The 16,292-nt window shown below is 41.2% G+C and overlaps 1 long non-coding RNA gene and 1 pseudogene across 2 annotated transcripts; both read right to left on the bottom strand.

Moving 5' to 3' along the window:
* Positions 1-4,050: 4,050 nt before the first annotated feature.
* On the bottom strand, positions 4,051-8,546 carry LOC124654929 (annotated as a pseudogene).
* A 792-nt stretch (positions 8,547-9,338) lies between these two features.
* LOC124654930 lies at positions 9,339-15,358 on the bottom strand. Of its 2 annotated transcripts, XR_006988515.1 has the most exons (10): positions 15,273-15,358; positions 14,754-14,936; positions 12,703-12,838; positions 12,320-12,387; positions 12,144-12,218; positions 11,780-11,865; positions 11,400-11,499; positions 11,202-11,257; positions 10,242-10,416; positions 9,339-9,365 (listed from the first exon to the last, which is right to left on the bottom strand). It is a non-coding gene; the product is annotated as an uncharacterized LOC124654930 (long non-coding RNA). The 2 variants fall into 2 exon arrangements; XR_006988514.1 differs by lacking the exon at positions 9,339-9,365 and having other exon boundaries at positions 9,966-10,416.
* Positions 15,359-16,292: the final 934 nt, after the last annotated feature.

The raw sequence follows: 16,292 nt of genomic DNA, 5'->3' as shown, positions 1-16,292 counted from the left end.
ATTCCTTTACAATTAGATATGATATTTTATCTAATATTAGGGGGGATCAGATTACCCTAGGTTCAAGAATCATGACATGAACAGGGAGAAAATAATAACAGGCATCTGGACTTAAAAACCCGGGTGTTGACATCCACGCTTGACATGCAACTTGTATTGCATAAGTGGCTTTGCGAGTGTCTGTCTCTCCCACCATAGTGAAGATTCCAATTTGCACTTTCTATTGTCAACACTAGTATCACCGTTGTGGTTCATGTTCGTAGGTAGATTGGATCTTACTCGAAAACCCTAAACCACGTAAAATATGCAAACCAAATTAGAGGCGTCTAACTTGTTTTTGCAGGGTTTGGTGATGTGATATGGCCATGATGTGATGATGATTATATTTGATGTATGAGATGTCAATTGTTGTATTATGGCAACCGGCAGGAGCCTAATGGTTGTTTTTAATTTTTTGTTAAAGACCTGCGTGTCTATTCATCATGTAATAGCTTTATTTCAAGTAGTTGTTATAGTAGTGTTGTGGGTATACTTTATGGGTATATCAACGGCATAGCCTAGATCCGGCAAGCCCGGGTGGCCCATAGTTGGTGGTGAGGCATGTGGCCCATCGGGTTTCATCTTGAAACAGACCGGCAACTTGCCGGACTCATCCTACTCTCCTGCGTTGAGGGCGGCGATGCGGCGCCTCCTGCGGTCGGCTGTGACGAAGGTGCGGCGCTCCATCTCCATCTCCCAGTCCTCCTGCGACATGGTCGCCGGCTTCTTCGGTGCGACGGTGCGCGTCTTCGGCGGCGCCTTCGTCGGCGCCTTCGCTGCCTTCGCCGGAGCCTTTCTCTTCGGTGGCATGGCGCGGCAGCGAGGGTTTTTTCCGGGTTGGAGGCTGCTGAGATGATTGTAGAAGCATAAAACTTGCCTTAGATGAAGAGCAAGATATGGGCTTCCATCCTGGTGCATCCTCGAAACTAAGGTAGTACCAAGATCTTCGATTGTATGAGAATACTTCAAAGATCTATAGTTAATTCAGAAAAACTCCTCATTGTAAATAAAGAATAACTAACAACACAGATGCTAGCCCATTTTTTCGCAAAAAAAAGATGCTAGCCCATCTTATTTTCGTCCAAGTAAATACCACTATGTGTACTAGTGCATGGTTTCTCACTTGTAAGCTTGCTAGTTGGTGCATCCAAAAAGAGTTCAATAAATCATTGTATATGTTAAAGATTTCATGTTAAGAGTCTGGCTTTACAAGAGCTACAACACAGCTCAAAACTTCTGGAATTTTAGCAAAATGATTCTGTTGCATGGTTTGCTGCTATAGTTCTAAGAACTTAAGACTAGAACTTCACAACCTAATGCTTGAAGCAATCGAAAAAATCCTTTACGAGATTATTTTGTGAAATGCATGTCAAGTATCACACCTAACATCATTGACCAGTGATTTACATAGGCAACCTATTTTATCAATAAAACATCACCACAATGAGACCCACTGCACTTCAAGGTTCACAAGGTCACTTATCTTTACTGAAGAGATCAACGGACAGGCTCTAAAAGCGGATAGTTAGCTAGCTGGCAATCTCCGCGGACGACCCAATCGATCTGTTCCTCGCGTGGGACAAGGGCCGCTCGCCTTCCCACACTCGATCTACCGTCTTGGCCCCAATTCAAGGTCACGAAACAACAAGAAAACGACAGTCCAAAACCCAAACAAATCTATTCACCTGCTTCCATTTTTTTTCTTGTAAAAGTAAAACAAAAGACCAGAAATTAACACAACTGTGTACGTACAAACCTAGCTATCTAGAGTGGATCGATCGATGAGTGCTTGCCTACGAGAAGATGAAATACATCCACCTCCTCGCTTGCTCTCTTGGCTACCTAATTAGCGCGCGCGTCTCGCCGGGTTACCACGTATCAATCCTACTCTCATCCTCAACCATCAATCAATCAATCAACCAAAAATAAAATGGCCACGCCAAGGGAGTCCGTCGGCCTGAATCAGTCAGATGAACAAACAGAAACCAGATCCAACCACCGAAACACGACGCACCAAATTAATCGCTCTGAAACACCTTTCTCTAACCTGGGAGTCCATCGCCAGTCACCGTAGCTTTGTCACTCCGACGCCTGAACCAAGTCCCTTGTTCCTCTTCTCCTCTCCTCTCCTCTCCTCGACAAGTAAAAGTCAAAGTCTAAGTCACACACGCTACCCGCACGCGGTGTGTGACGATGACCTTCTACTTATAGAGAGAGAGAGAGAGAGAGAGAGAGAGAGAGGGGGGGCAAGGGAGAGCTTTGAGGGAAGAGATGCACGTCAGGGACGGGGAAAGGTGTTTTGGCGCTCTATTTCCCGATTTGCTCGATGAACAGCTGAGATGCATCGTGCCACGGATCGCTGACATGGACGATGGTCTCTGTTCCTCCAATTACGGACGCACACCCAGGTAATTATGTGATCGCGTCTATCCCTCCGGTTGGCAAGCAATCTATTTGTGCACGCACTCTTGACTTAGCAAGCAACCTATTCTTCTGGATCTACAAGCACCACAGGATTTTCTTCTTTTTTCCCAGGAATAAATGCTTTGCTTTCTGTCTCCTATGTCCACGGGATGGGAAAATCCTTTTCCTTCCATACCCAACAGTTGGAAAGAAAAATAGAATGGAATTATGGGCATCCCCGCAAACTAGGCGTGAATCCATCAAAAAAAATTCTGAACAAGATTGCTCGTGTTGGCCCTTGGCGGAAGCGAACTATAGGTAGAAGATTACTCGTGTTGACGGCTCTGAACAATTATGGTGTCCACGACTCTTCAGTAATTAGCACGCATGCACCTATTCTTCCGGATCTACATGCAGCACTTGATATTTCTTTTCTCTTTACCGATGTTTTAACACCAGGACTAATTGCTTTGATTTATGTCTACAATTTCAACGGGATGGGAAAGTCCTTTCCCCCCACGACCAACAATTAGAAAGAGAGAGCGGGGCAAGAGAGAGCTTTGAGGGAAGAGACGCACGGCAGGGCGGGAAACAGTGTTTTGGTGCTCTATTCTTCCATCTGCTCGATGAACCGCTGAGATGCGTCGTCCCATGGGTCGCTAACATGGACGATGGTCTTTGTTCCTCGAATTACGATCCCATCGATCCCCTTTGGCTGGCATGCAATCTATTTGTTTAGTTAATGTTTAATTGCGGCCGGCTCTCCATATATTGGCGCTGATTACGGTGTGCATGACTCTTCACTTAGCATGCATGCACCTATTCTTCGGGATCTACCAGCACCACATGATTTTTTTTTTCTTCTTCTTTACGATGTTTCCACACCCAGGAATAAATGCTTTGATCTATATCTTCTATGTTCACGGGATGGCAAAATCCTTTTCCTTTTCATGACCAACAGATGGAAATCAAAATACGGAGTAGAATGGAATTACAGGCATCAGGTTTGCCGCATGCTAGCCGGTAAATTCATCTCTGAACCTATTCTTCAGGATACTGACAGTGATCACGACCTGCATTACTCTTCAGTTAGCATACATGCACCTATTTTTTCCGGATCTACAAGCAGCACATGATTTTCTTCCTTTTTTTTTTAACATACGAACGGTTTCAATGCCCCCGGAACAAATGCTTTGATTTTTGTCTCCTGATTTCACGCATCGGAGAATCCTTTCCTCACACGTCCAACAGTTCGCCAACACAAAATTTCATTCCGACAATTGACGTCTGGGATCTATAGGTAGATGATGCCTCCACTGTTTTCAATTTTTATTTTATCGGGACAGAAAAGGTATCATCCACAATATCAACATATAGATAAGCACACCCAGTTCAATTGAATGAATAAACAAATATTGTTGCATATTGCAAGATCAAAGGTGTTCACCGTCATCAAATATAGGCTCTCAAGCAAGATTTGAATTTTGATAGGATGACAACTTCACTAATAATAACACAATAATCTCACATAATTGCTCTAGCAAAACCTTGTTGCAAGCCCTAAGCAGCAAAATCAAAAAACCATCTAATATTACCAATCACTCAAGCTAAAGAGAAACACATCATATATCTTGAGAGAAAAAATGTATATTGTTTATGCACCTTTCCACATGCAAAAGCATTAGAGTATTGAATTATACAAAGGAGGTACAACCCGAATTCACACATTTTAGTCCTAACACCTCCACGGCAAGTTCTGCACTCACTTCACTTGGTCTCTCACTTCATTTATAGTGGTCCGGAAACATATGTCCAATACTCGTCCAAGTAGGTAGCTGCAACACTGATAGGTACATCACGTCACCAACATATCTCAAACAGGGTTCACACTGGCACAAAAATCGACCCATCTTCGCTTACAATCTCTTGTCAGTCTCGTCAATGAACATAACAGTGGATAGTTAGAACAATAAATCCAGCCTTTACCACTACGGATGAGAAAGGAAACTCCAAATAGAGGATTGCAGCACCTGCATGTAAAAGGAAGAAAGAAAATGAGCTTCATAAAAAGGCCACAACACGGGGATATCACATCCGACACAGGCAACCCAGTGAGGTAGATTACGCACCATAGATAAAGGCGAGAAGAACCGATGGAAACACCCGCCCAGGAAAAAGATCCCAATTCCAGCACACCTAGCTAGTTGACATGCCAATTGCATAGAAATTAAACACAGCCACAATCTTCCTTTTGATTGTGGAAGGGCCAAAAGTCTAACACCTTGGTGGAGCACAACTCAGGTTTTTCTACATCTACTATTCAGCATTTGGGAGTGGCCTCCTGCTGTTATGTCGCATGTATTTCTCAAATAACTCAAAGAAATATCCAGTTGTGCATCTTTTGCACCAGCTTGTTTTATCTAGAAAATGCTTCAGCTATATTTCAACCTAGGAGATTGAATAGAAAGATCATTTTGGCTCGCCATGTACAAGACAATGTTTAAGGCAAGAAAGGAAGTTAATCAGTAAACTCACCAGAAAATACATGCATGCTTTCTTTGCTTGTTCACGTCTCTCAAGCATATGTACAAAACCTATTGATTTATGAGATTATCAACCTAAGTGCGGCATGTATATGGACGACACAGTTGAAACCTGGCACACAGATCTAATTCATGTGAACAAAAATCTTCAATGGCATGTCACCGCCTCACCAAAAATGTTCAGGTTAAGGTTACTCTCAACCTTTCACGACTCTTATACCTAAGTGTGATACCACATCTCAGATGATCAAAGACAAACCCATGCGGCTTAGGTGAAGAAAATCCTAGGCTCATGAAATCTGATCATTTGGAACAAGCATGTGTACCGCGAGCAGCAAGCATGAAACAAAATTCTCATGCCCACCTGAACCTAGACCAACACAACAGAAAACACACAACTAGCTACGACTCTGAATCTTTCCAGGACAGTGGCCACAATTTAAGACACTAAAATGTGATGATATGTGGCTACTAGCACCAAAATTAACATGTCAGTCTCGTTTGACCTCTTTCAGGATAGTATGCCAAATCAGTTTCTCAAAGCACCATCAGCAACAACCATACCAAACCACCAGGGTCACAGGTAAGCCCTAGCAATCCACGGCTAGGCAGCATGACGTCGGTGGCAGCAGCGAGGTCCATTGATCTTCTTCAGACCAAGTGGGGTATAGCATCAGCAAAGAAGTTGTTAACCAATCAGTAGGTGTTCTTTTACTCGGAAAAGTTAAAATAGTGGAGTTTACAACATCAGCAAGCAGTGACCAATCAGCGAGTTTGGTTACAACATCTACAAGTAGTTGTTAGCTGGGAAAATTAAAAACAGCCAAGCCATGGATTTGTGTTCTAGCATGAACAGTACACTTCCTCAAAATAAATTTAAATTGAGTTCTAGTCAACAACTCGACACTCCTAAAATCAAAAGGCTGCTCAAAGTAAATTTGGAAGTAAGAAAGTGTGAAAATTAGGCAAGGCGACACAATTATTTTCAAGCTCTCACACTTTCTATCTAACGATGAGTGCACTGTTTAAACTAAATCATGCCGAATTAATGGATTAGACCCTAATCGAAAAAAATTGTTCAGTTTCATGCACCTTTGAGAAGGACTTGACGAGTACATTGCTGCATTACGGTCACTCTACATGAACAGTACAATTGCTCAAAGAAAATTCTAGCGAATTAACCAAAAACTCGACACTCCTAAAATCAACAAGCAACTTTCTCAATGTAAACTTGGAAGTAAGAAAGTGTGACAAGGCAAGGCAACCCAATTATTTTCATACTCTCATATTTTCTCTCTAACAATGAGAGTGCACTATTTTACACTAAATCATGCCAAGTTAATGGATTAGACACCAATGGAAAACAAATTCCTCAGTTTCCTACACCTTTAAGAAGGACTTTAAGTTTACATTGTTGCATCACGATCACTTTACATGACTAGAAAAAACAATGCTTAAGCAAGAGGAGTGAATTACAAAAACCAATAACCCACCACTAAGTCTATAGCAACTGCAGAATCATACACACCTAAAGTGAAATCTATCGTGACCATAAAAAAACTGCAGTTTCATGACATGTGACTTCAGTTGTTTGAATTAAATTTAATCTTTTTTTTGAACAAATGTTTTAATCAAAACATGAATATGATATCCCTATATGCATCTTCAGCACAGAGAAACACATTATACGTCTTAAGAGGAAATTCTTTTGGTTTCGCACCTTTCCACATGCCAAAGTATCAGAGTATTGAATTCTACAAAGGAGAAAGAACCCAAATTCGCACATTTTAATCCTAACAACTCCATGGCAAGTTCTTCTATCACTTCACTTGGTCTTCCAGGGCTGGAATAACCACTTCATATAAATTGGGTCGGTAAACATAAGTTGAGTACTCGTCCAAGTTAGTAGCTGCAAAACTGATGGATACATCACATTAGCACCAGACCTGAAACAGGGTTTTGCGGTGGCACAAATCGACCCATATTCACCTACAATCTCTTGCCAGTCTCGTCCACTAACATAAGAGAGGAATGCAGCACCTAGATGCGAAAAACAATTCATAATGAGATTGATCAGAAGAAGGCCACAACACGGGGCTCGCATCGACACATGAGCATTTGAGGTAATTAAATTAGGCACCATGGACAAACGTGAGAAGAATCGATGGAAACATTCACCCAAAAAGGTCCCTAATTCTAGCACACTGACCAGGCCAGTACTAGGCTCAAAGTCAGTACTGATAGTAACAAGATTCGGGTAAAGAAAATCCAAACAAGTAGAACTAGGTTCATGAAATCTGACCATTTGGAACAAGCATGTGTACCACCAGCAACAAGCATGAAACAAAAATGGTAATGCCCACCTGAACCTGGACCAACACGACATAAAACATGCAGCTAGCTACCACTCTGAATCTTTCCAGGGCAGTGACCAAATATAAGATGCTGAAGTGTGATGATACATGGCTACTAAGCACCAAAATTAATATGTCATTCTCGTTTGAGCTCTTACAAGATAGCATGCCAAATCAATTTCTCAAATCACCATCAGTAGCAACCATACCAAACCACTAGGGTTGGAGAGAGTGACATTACCTCAATGCAGCACTCGCAGGACCTAGTCATCCACAGCTGGGCAGCAGGACGTCGGTGGCAGCAGCAAGGCTGGACGTCTTCTTCAGGCCCATCAGAGTCGTAGTACACTGGGATAATGACAAACCATTTGTCGGCAACTTGCCTGTAATGCCATCAAGACAAACAATAATAAGTATCAAGACCAAAGATTCAGAACAAGAATAATTTGGATATCTAGCACTGTGCATAGCAGATACATAAACATCTGGGAAATTGGTATAAACCCAAAAGCATGTCACTGAAATCGCAAGACGGAAATCATCGTATAAAACAACTGCATGCTAAGCAGTGGCTTCAAAATCACAACACTTAGTACAAGAGACTACCTCATAGCAGACCGCAGCTCCAGGTACTTATGGAACACCCTCTGGTGGTTCTCGTCGAGGTCGCTGCAGAAGACCAAGACCAAGTGGGGTGCCAGCATCAGATAAGCAGTTCTTAACCAATCAGTAGGTGTTCTTTGTTAAGACAGAGGAATGTACAACATCCGCAAACAGTGAACAATCAACGAGTTTGGTTACAACATTAGCAAAAACAGTCAAGCCATGGATTTGTGTTCTTACTTGAAATAAGGATCCTCGTATACAATCAGCTCCTCCTAGTCGTTCCCCGCCGGCTGCCTAACGGACAAGATGCCTATCATGATCTCGTCGGGGTAGGTGGTGCATGTGAACTTGAGACGTCATTCTTGGAGACAGTGACTGTGAGGGGGAATGCTGTACTTTGTGTTGCCTTCTCGCCATCTTCCTGGTAAACATCTTTCTCTTTGTCATCCTCGTCCTGGTCATGCTCCGCTTAATCTCCAGTGATTAGGATGGGCATGGAAACCAGAACCTCAGCCTTCTCACCCTGATAAGTTCTTGTGCGGGTGATCTCGTTGTGCCCCATCTTGTTGGTCATTTTGAAAGGAAGTTCTTTAGGATCACCTCAACCTGTTAAAGATGGAATAATGAGATTCTGAAAAAAAAAATGAAAATCCTAGCATGAATAGTACAATTGGTCATAGTGAATTTAAATGAAGTTTTGGTCAACAACTGAACACTCATAAAATCAACAGGTGACTTGCTCAAAGTAAATTTAGAAGAAAGGAAGTGTGACCAGTAGGCGAGGCAGCCCAATTAATTTTATATCTCAAACTCTCACACTGAGAGTGCACTATTTTACACTAAATCATGCCAAGTTAATGGATTAGACACCAATCAAAAACAAATTGGTCACTACACCTTTGAGAAGGACTTGAAGTTTACATTGCTGCATCACGATCAGTGTACATGACCAGACAAAACAATGCTTAAGCAAGAGGAGTGAATTATAAAAACTAATAACCCACCACTAAGTTGTTTATAGCAAAATCATCAACAACAGAAGTGAAGTCCGTCATGAAAATAAAAAATTGAAGTTTCCATGACATGTGTCTTCAATCGTTTTAATTTACTTTAATTAAAACAAGAATATGATATCACTTTATGCATCTTCAGCACAAATTTCAACTGCCCCACGCCAACAATAAGCATATGGGCAAAACTAACTTCGCTTATATATGCAAAAATAACGTCGCTTCCCTATGCCAAGTTTGAACCTGGCAAAAATATACACATTCATCAACTCAATCTGAGAGGAACTCGATACAATCACAACTAGATGACCGTGGCATCACACAACAGACAAGATAAAGGAGTGGAACAAGAAATTTACAAAAAAAGCCATGTAGTCAAAGAACAGAAAGCAGCCTCCTATGCTCTAAGGCTTCAAAAAATTGCAGTTAAGACACATCAAAATATCAGTACAAGAAAAGAAATGTGGTAGCATTGTGATTGAACCAATATAAGCATGTTCAGAGCAAGAAAAAAAAGATAAAAGTATAACTCTATTTGTAACATCGAGATAGAGTACCTTACAGGCTAAGCTTGTTATTCTAAAAAGAATAGGGGAGCAAACAGTAAAGCTCACATATGTACGTAATTCAGACATAATATTTACACTAGGCACAAAAACATACATGGATAAATACACCAAACGGTCCAAGAATCAAGGAGAACTAGGAATAAAATCAAACAGTGCCAGAACAAGGGATGAGCACATCAGCCAAGTACAGTCACAATAACTACAGAACTTGTATATTAGGAATCAATTATATGCAGGGACAATGGTAGATCAGGTTGTTCCAAGCTAAAAGTTTCCTCATGCATCAGGCAGTAGAGTCAGATTAAAAATAGGCAAAAAAACGGAAAACCAAACAAAGATAGCAAGCCAAATCAGTTTCTCAACTTATAAGTTGCAGATAGATACTGTTGTTCAAGATACAAAATCATTGCAGATTAAAGAAGGGACAAGCATTATATCTGCAACAAGATTCTCGTCCGAAAAGCAAGATATTTGCAGCAAGCCAATTATACAGTGATCTAAATCAATCAAATGTCAAAGCCACACAATACCAAACAGTGCTATTCACAACTAAATGACAGCATTTTCAGCCTACAACACAAAATCATCTATTACTAGAAAATACTAGCACCAGGACAATAACCATGCCCAGATGTTGACATTTCGCTTAGAAAATAGGTGGCCATTGATCATCATCACCATAATTCAAATACAGGTAATCACAGAGCAGATGCGAACCAGAGATCGAAAGGGTAAACCAGTAGCTCACTGGAGAAGTTGTAGACGAGACCGAGCATCATCACCACCACTGTTGCGGCATGAACTCGTCGCACACATTGACCGCCTCAAATCCCACTGTTTTGAGAAGAGAAGCTATTTGGTAACAAAGACCCTCGCGTGTTTCAAAACTGATCTGCAATGGAATACCATCCATGTCAGTGTAGCAAAAACAGTACTACACATCAAACAAAGTTAAGACAACGAGCGAAGCCCTTAAACACTTTAATTTTATTGCCATTAATCTCATCTATTGGCTAGCACTACCAATACGTAAAGCACACAACCGACATAGGAGCTCAGCACAAAAGCGACAAGATCTACTATTTAAAACCAACAACAATATCGTAAGCGACAGCATTACATTTTTTTAAAGCAAGCTAATGTTGCAGATGCACATCTTCAGTTCAAGCAAAATTGAAGACCTCAAATATTGCACGCCATATAAATTGCTTTATCGACAACACATTCCAGTATAAGAAAAGCTCCACAAATAGCTCAACGGCCATGGCCAGACACAGGGCATCTCAGTTCCCAGAACAAGACATCAAAGACAAAATGATTGCAGCATGTGTCTAAGAGAAAGAAAGATCTAACTGTAGCATGGAATGGACTCAATAGTAATGACACATGCCATTCATATTTTCTGCCCAGCTTAAGCGTGGTTTGCAGGAAATTTTCAACACCTTAGCATTACAGGGAAAAACATGAAATTCCTCAAATGGTAGGTGTTGTTGGGGATCTACAGGGAGATATGATGCATGCCATTCATATTTTTTGCGCAGCTTAAGCATGGTTTGCAGGAAAGTTCCAACACCTTAGCATTACAGGGAAAGACATGAAGTTCCTCAAATGGTAGGAGTTGTTGGGGATCTACATGTCTTGTACATGTAAAAGGGGGGGGGGATAGGTGGAGCTGACCAAGGTCAGAGAGGAGCTGACCATCAATGCCATCAATTGCAGCTTTGGTCATCAGCCTGCAGAAATTCAAGAACATTTAATATATGTTCAATTACCAAATATGGAATAACTAAGTGCATGGATTGCAGAAGCACCATATAGTCGGGTTGAAAATAAGTAATAAGAAACAAATGGACTGCTCACGGAAAATGTGATTACCTAGGACAATACCCTCCTTAACAACAGCTCTTCCAACATTTAGAGCATTTGTGACCCTATCTTTTTTCTCACCAACTTCAGCTTCACTAGCTCCACCAATCTGCAATATAAGTGTGTATGTTGGGAAGACAGAAGAACATAGAAAAAATGGACTTGACAGTTGAACCATACTTCAAAACTAACAAATCTTGAGGACAGCCACACTCGAGATAACCTTTCTGAATGCTCTTGAGACTTTTCTTTGTCAAAAATGGGGGTGTAAGCTATCAAGGAAATCCACACATAAAAGGATGTAACTTGTATTGAAACAGCAACTTGAGAATGATATCCATGTTGTCTTAACTTAACCTGAGAGTCAATATGATGATTCTTATGAGTACCTCTCTTCTATATGTAGCTTGCCGACTCCACCATCTTATGAGTACCTCTTTTCTATATCCATAAATCTACCCCCAGCAAGACATGCCTAGCCAACAACAAGAGCTATCACCAAGCTAGTAATAGAACTGGTAGGCATAAATAGAACTAACATCATATATCATAGTTTTTTTTGAAGGATCATATATCATAGTTGAATACAAACCTACATGTCATGCAAACATGCCAAGAGCCAAACAGATTTATGATTCGTCAATATCATGGTACAATTTATGACGTTCACAAGCACACATTTATGACTCATCAATATCATGATACAATTGCTGGCACAACACGAGAGAGGCAGCACAGCAAATTGAGATATACCAGATCGTAATCATGAGGATGCAAAGCTTCATGGAGTCGTTATACAGTGCGAGGAGCAAGATAGGTGTCTAACATCTGCACACAAATCCCAGGGGCTACCATCAGTTAAGGCTACATGGGAGGGGAGGAGCTGGGGTCTTCAGCTACGGGACCTCGAAACTGGAGTGGAAGAGTACCTGCTGCGACACAGGCGACGTAGAGAGTTTCAGGTGCATCATCAAGGACTACATCGGAGATCCAAACCCTGCATGTAGCAATAGTATTATGTCAGTGCATGCTTATGTCTGTAGCTCCGATGTGTCACACAAGAACAAATATATACATGAGAATTCAAGAAAAAATCCAATGAAGATATTCGTTAAATAAAGAAAAATTGAATTATGCTGGAATGTATATCAGTATATGATCCTTGCAATTCGTGTGAACAATATATATGTGAGGGAAATGCTCCCATGAGACCTCTCTGGTTCATCTAACGTAGCAAATTATATACTAAAACCTAGAAATGATTCATGACAAGACGGTACCAAAGAAAGACATTGGCTATCATTAATATTACCTGGTGGAAGCTTGAACTAAACAAGCATCACGGTCCAGTTGTCCCTCCACCTTCTCCCGGAAGACACCTACTTTTGCTCCCGGAAGACCACCACCAGGAGCTTAGGGAGGTCGGCGTTGATGTCATTCAACGTTTTCTGCACAGGGTGCAAGCATGAGCATGAGTACTATGAGCAAAGAAAATAGGATTATTTGCCTACATAACATTCTACACATGAGGAAAATACTATATGTTTTGAACCAGTAAACGTACAAGTTTCCAATAGGCACGTCCAAGATAGATTGTGTAAGTTTTCTTTTCTCCTCTTAGTAGTAATGTGAAAATTACTCTCAACAGTTGATCTGTAAATTTTGTGTTCTTGTTTTACCGAGAAATAACTCGTATTAATAATATATTATACTCTTGCTGCAATAGAGAACAAAACATAGCACTATCAGTAAAATGCCGCTTTCAATGACAAGAAAACTATTTTCACCTAGCATGAAAGCAACAACGTTAACTTGAGTATTTGACCATAGCAAGTGTAGATTTCCCGGCCAATTAAGAGCAATTTATTTCGACTTAGCAGGTGTGCTATGTCAAAATAACCCTAACTGGGCTATCACTTCACATGTGTGTACCATTTTAGAATATTTTATAGTAATTAAATTTAGATTTAAATATCACTGCGATTCTATCAATCTTATCTCTTAGATCAGGCTGATCAAAACTCAATTTAATGGTGTGGGGATGGTCTATTACTTCCAAAACACATCCATTTCATCAAGCATGAAAAACATATGACAATAATAACTCACAAACAACACCAGCTTACTTGAGTCCGCGCAAGATACTACACCATCTAGGTACACTTGTTATGCTGAATGCTTACTAAGTCATTTGACTAACTTAATGAAAGATAATCGATTTGTCTAATGCCAATTTAGAGGTCAATTTGCATATGATTCTAATCTACACATGAAAGTAAAGATCACAAGGCCCGGATTTTTAGATGATCCGAATCTACAAAATCATGCCAAGGATTCAAAAAATGTGAGTAGATCACATGCAAATGACCAGATTCAAACTGAACTTCAGAACGAATGCAGGTTCAAGAAACAAGTGATCATATTTAGACACAACATTGCATCTATGAACACTTAAAGTCATACAACTAATTGCAAAAATCGGACAAGCAATAATCCTAGACGGGCTTGTTTTCACTGCAGCTATTGAGATGTCAATGCGTCAGAAAAAGATCGAATAATAGAGAACAATATCCAACGGAACCAGTCATGAAACAAAATGATGGCTAGCTTTACAGGAATATTAAAGTGCCCGGTCCCCGTTGTCTCAAAGACTGAAGCCTGAAGCTAGCATTTTGAAAAGGTCAACTAGAAAAGCAAATTACAGTCATATCAGGTTCAATTACACAGAGAACATTTTCAAATTGTAAACTAGAAAAGTAGCATAACTAACAATGTGAATTGGGCGCCATATCTGGCTCAATTATATAGACAAGGGGCAGTGCAAAAGAATCCAATCAGACTATATATATGGTCAGGCTCCATTCAGTTACATCAATGACACAAGCTAACTACAACGATATTCAAAGAGACCAAAGGTTTGCTTGTTCGCATGAGTCGACAAGCTTGATGAGGTCACAATTCACACATACTTTCTCTACTGCAGAAAGAATCTCGATTCAACTGCAAGGCTGAGCCAAACAGAGATCTTAAGAGTTGAAGGACAAAGTTAACAAGAATGGATAAGAAAAAACCACACTTAGAAGAGGGTTATGAGGGTTTTAAAGAACATAAATCATGGTTTGATAACCTATGCTAGCAAACACATATCTCTAGAAATTCGAAGAGCTCTGACTCCAAAGCTAAAATTTCCCACTACCACATACAAGCAGTACCGCACGGTGCAAGAAGCACTGTCAACACACAGTTTAACACATGAACCCTTTCAGAATTCAAGATGAACAATTCCAGGCCTGCATATTTAATGATTAGTATCAAGATGCCAAACCTTTTTAACAACAAGTTTGTTAGAAGAATCAAAATCACCTACAATGGTTCGCCATTCGTCCTGTTCGTGTACCGAGCCCTCTTCCAGGCCATTGCTTACGAGAAGTACCCATCCGCTAATCCGGCAGGCATGGCACCCTACTCCGAGACACACACCTCTCACCAAATTTATCATCCATCTTCCTCTTCGTCACCACACGTTGTTGCCATGCTCCCTCTATGCTGAAAGGTGTTGTAGAAAAAATTAGTCAGTACACAACCAACTGGATACAAGGCAGAGGGTATGATGATTAACTCTCAGCGGCAACAAACAAACACAATAAATGGCACCATCAACTAACACAGTGTAAAATATGGACATGTGCTATTATGTTGTACAAACATGTACATACATCCAGACTTGCATATCGTTTCACAAAAAAATCCCAACAATTTTTTTTTACAGAACTCTTACTATTTCTTAGCCTATTCCTTGCATTTGGCAAGGAACAAAAGGCGGATCACCATCTGTAGCAACCATATATAGCAAACCGGAAGGGTTAGAGAGATTGGGATTACCTCGCCGCCGTAGTTGCCATCGAGCAACAGGACACGAGGATGGCGGCATCCTCTTCGGCGACACCAGCAGCAGCCCCCATCTGCTGACAATGTCAATGCCAAGACAAAAAAAAAAAACCCAGGTTACGTAGGAAGAGCAAGAAGCCACGTCCAAGGGTAGCTGCAACACGTTAGTTATCAAACCTTAGTGAAAAGTGAAAACAGATAGACTAGTAATAGCTTCAGACAAGATAGAAGTTTCATCTAAGGATGAGCGCAGAAAACAATCAAATTAATATGTTGCCTATGCAGACCAAGTTTCAATTAAGTTAAATAGATATCCCGACCCATATTTCATCAATAGGGGAAAAAAACAACAAACATAAACTATGCGTGCAACCAGGAGTCCAAGACGTACTTCAATCCCTTGGGAATCAAAAAAAACTTCACTTCAAACTTGAAGCTATGTACAAGTAAGAATCTGGATGCAAAAAAATGAATCTTTTCAGGGGCAACTTAAACGACACATGTTAGAGTTTTTTCCTGCAAATTCGTGGCCTATTTCAAGTAATCGCCTGCAGGCCGTACAGGACCAAACCCTAACACCATGCCACAAGAGAATTGTGCATAATTTACGCTGCTACCAAATTCAGTCAACATGATAAAAAGCGGAAATGATAGACATAAAGATAAAAAGATACTGAATTTCAAAGGAATGCCAGTCGATGGGTAGGAGGAGGAGAGGGAGCTCACGAGCAACACCTGTTTGGGGAGGCAGCAGCGGACGAAGTGGTGGTCGGCCTGAGGAGCAGCAGTTCGGGTTCGTGGCAAGCCTCGGCATCAGCACCTCAGGAAGGCGACCAGCGGCCTCCTGTCGCCATTCCTGCGCTGCTCCCGCCGGCAAGAGGAACGGTCGCGTCACCCAGGCCGTCCCCGACGGCGAGGCACCAGGTCAGCCCGTGGAGTTACACGGCTCGGTCCGCCACCGTGGGGCGCTGCAGGAGAGGAGGCGCCGGCTCGATTTGAGTCCACGGCGTCCTT

This window comes from Lolium rigidum, chromosome 5, assembly GCF_022539505.1.
Source record: "Lolium rigidum isolate FL_2022 chromosome 5, APGP_CSIRO_Lrig_0.1, whole genome shotgun sequence".
Taxonomy (NCBI): Eukaryota; Viridiplantae; Streptophyta; class Magnoliopsida; order Poales; family Poaceae; genus Lolium; species Lolium rigidum.
Note: the sequence above shows the minus strand (reverse complement) of the source record. Positions and strands in the feature narration are given on the sequence as shown.